Below are 3,666 nucleotides of genomic sequence, written 5' to 3'. Positions count from 1 at the left end.
AAATCGCACCTCTGCTTGCACTTGTATGAACTAATAGACGGCCGGCATAACACGCAGCCTCAATCTACTTTAATAACTTGGATAAATAAGGGGACGCTGATATTTTACGGGATTAAAGGTTTCCTGTCCCTGGGATTTATCTGCGCTATTTCGAATAAATGAATACGATTGGTCTCTCGCTACTAGACCAGAATTCAATACATCGAACGAGTGGCTATTACGCCAAACACTTTATCTCTCTCCTCCTCCCTACCCTCCTCTCCTCTCACACCTTCCCTCCCCAGAATGCATCGATGACCACTCGAGAGGGCGGCGCCTCGTGGCATTATAGGGGGTGAATGGAATCCGGAGAGGGAGGGAGGGTGTTGGGTATGGAGGGGGCGGGGAAGGGTTCCGACCTGACGGGGCGACGAAGGAGAGGGAAGAGGTGGGGGAAATATACAGTCTCCCTCGGAATACATGCATGCGCTGGTATTATTATACGCGATAGCCCGGAATGGCCGAATTCTTTCGTTTCCGCAGCCCAAAGGAAAAATTATGCTAATTGAAGTGAGTGCAGCGGCCGAAAAAGGTGACCCATAAATTCGAACGCGTCACTTGCAGCTTTTGAATGCGGAGCGGTTTGAGGGAGGGAGGGAAGGGAAGGACGAGAGGGTTCTGTGGTAGTGAGGGCGGGGGGTGGAGGAAGAAATGCCGAGGGGGGGGAAGTGGGTGTGGGTAGAGAGAGAGTGGGGAACGTGGTGTGAAGTTGACGGGGGGGGGGGGGTCGGTGGCTCGGCGGTGGTTGTGCTAGGAAGAGGGTGGGGCCGGTGGAGGATTGGTGCCCGCCGTGGATTATGGTGACGGTAGGGCCGGTAGGGGCTGTGTGGGGTGGTTGCGGAGAGGGCGGTGCGGTGGTTGGGGGGAGAGAGGAAGAGGAGGGAGCCTTGTGACGAAAGAGAATTCATTGCGTGGAAACCAATAACCGATTTCCATATTTATGAGAAAATACAGAAACAAAAGTGAGTGAAATATTACCAGTAATCATTTTGCGGATTTCGTTTCATTTACGAGTAACGGAGACGGGTGGAGGAGTGGGGAGGGGGGGAGAAAGAGGGAATGAGCCGCCGTAACTTCCTCCTTTTTTTATCAATAAACGACAGAATGATCGCAGTTTAGCTAATAAAGCACTTCATTTCCTCGCTGGTCATCGCGTGAAGGGAATCGCCACGGCTTTATTAATGAGGAAAGCGGCCACTGCTCTTCCTTTTTTCTCCCACTCCGCGCTATGGTTTTCGGAACAAACGAATTCCTTTTTGCGGGCAGGGCGTAAATAAATGAAAACGGAACAAAATGATGCGGCAGAGTTAAAAAAAAATTCATTTCTCGGAGGGACGCTAATTGTTGGAATTAAAATGCCGCATTCTAAAAATGAAAAAAAACACAACCTTTTCTCTTGGTTCTTGGAGGGAAATTATGTGAGTGTTAATTGGGGCGTGAGCATGGCCCTGTGTTATGTATGTGTGTGTATGTATGGAGTTGAGAAGATGGACTGATGATCCATTTGTCTCTGCGTTTCTTATTTTCTCAGGGACTATTTTCCTCTGCGCATATTATGACATGGGGTGAGGCGAAATTCTCTCGCGTTATACGCTAGCGCCGCGAGAAAAATTCTGCATAACCAGATTTATTTTCGTGTAATTTGAGATGAATCAAGTATCAAATATCAGGAGGAAATTATTAACAGAGAAAATTAACATCAAATAATGTGTAGTGGAAACACCCCGTGACATTCAAATCATTCATTCTCTACTCGAGGTTGATGTACTATTGCGTCGGTTTACCTCCATTACCATCATAGATACATTTACTGGATCAATAAAACAGGATATATAGATATCATTCATTGGTTTTTACAAAAAGTAAATATATTTTTTTAATTTTTTCCGAATGATTTAAATATTGGTTTAAATCTGATTTCGCACGAGAACAGTGAGATAAAAGTTGCAGTGTATCACAATCTTATTATAGCTCTTATTCAAATGGCCAACCAAGCCCTCTCGCCAAATTTGCAAAAATATAATTGTGCATATATGTTAAACGTTAGTTGTATACTTGCTGTCTACTTAGTTACTTTATATTTCACATTTTCATGATCTCACGAAAGAAAATTTAGTTTTATACGAACTTTCATATATTGAGCTCTATATATACTTTGAAGACTTCTTTCAAAAAGTTACAGTGAGTATCAAAATTCATAAAATATCAGCGCTGATTGGGGACCTCTCGTTACTATAATACTGCATGCAAAGGTATCCCTTCCGAAAGTTACTCATAATTCGACCTTAATGTTAAAACGAGAAATTCACGTATACTTAGTAGAAACGTCGTTTAACTAACAGGCTTAGGGTTATTCTAGCTCCACACGTCGTATCGTTTGAGCGTATCATTTCTAACATTATCAATAGCCAACCAGCAAAAGTAGTTTCTTGGTATAATCATACCTTAGCCTAAGTCCTTAGTACATCCTAAAACAGAACTGAATGCTCTAACGCACTTCATTACAATAAAACATTCTTCAACTCCACATAGTTCCTTCATTCCGTCCAACATGCTCATTCTTTTCCTAAATTCGCCTTGTTCACCAAAGCTTTTCCCCTCATTATCACGGTCTTCTTCATTTCTGGCCCACTCAGCATACTGTGCATCCACTTCTACTACCTTCTTTGAATATCCCAACCACCTAATTTCCTTTCCTACCATGCCCAGAGCTTTTTCGTTTGTTTTACGCGAGCATACGAAGAGAAAAATGTGAAGCACAGAATTTGATTTCGAGGAATGAAGGAACCAACCGGATCCGTTGTACATTTTATTTAATTGCCTTTGTAAAATACGGGTATGCTTCCACGCTATGCTCATTCGTCTGTCATATGCCTCGCCTCTCATTTTATTAAATTAATTTAGGCCATGACGTTAATTATCATTTGCAATGTGGGTGTCCTCGTCTTATCCTTTAGCCAATACCTGAGTGAGTGAGGGGATTGCAGGTGAACCCTGGCAATAGCAGATGCAGATAATAGAACACAGCGGCCTTCTGTGCCGCCTAGTTCTTGGCGCCATGCTTTTGCCTATTTTTCGACATTGCCCAAGGTGCATATCTGGCATTCATCGCGGTGATTGTCGATGACATTATTAGGATAAGAAAGTTGCGGTTTGGAGGTACCGCCGTGTCCATTAGCACCTCATCTATCCGCACAAGTGGTAACCGACTATCTCTAGGTTCCTGGAACTCGCGAGTGCTCGAGAATTAATTCGGGACGAGTACGAAGAAGGAAGCAATGAAACTAGTCCTCGTGCGATGGCGATATGATTCCGCGTACTGTTTATCTCGCGGTCACGCTGCGTCTTCTTTCAAACCAACGTTTCTCATCACACTGGATGAAAATGTTCCCTTCGCTCTTGTGATTCTGAGCTCCATTTTCATCGACCCTTTGCGGGAGGCGGATATTTTTTGTGTGAAGATAATCCAGAGTCGTGACCTTGACCCGTCCTCTCTTCCTCTGTCTACGTTCACCATCTCCCTCCAGAGTCAACATCCTTTTGCCTACTTGAGATTTGTGAATCCTCTCCATTTGCAGGATTCCTTTGCGTTTGTTCGGCAAATACAGGAATGTTAACTGAACAAGG

The sequence above is a fragment of the Hetaerina americana genome, unplaced genomic scaffold (genome assembly GCF_022747635.1).
Source record: "Hetaerina americana unplaced genomic scaffold, ioHetAmer1.1.p SCAF_17, whole genome shotgun sequence".
NCBI classification, from domain to species: domain Eukaryota; kingdom Metazoa; phylum Arthropoda; class Insecta; order Odonata; family Calopterygidae; genus Hetaerina; species Hetaerina americana.
This window is presented reverse-complemented; position numbering follows the sequence as displayed.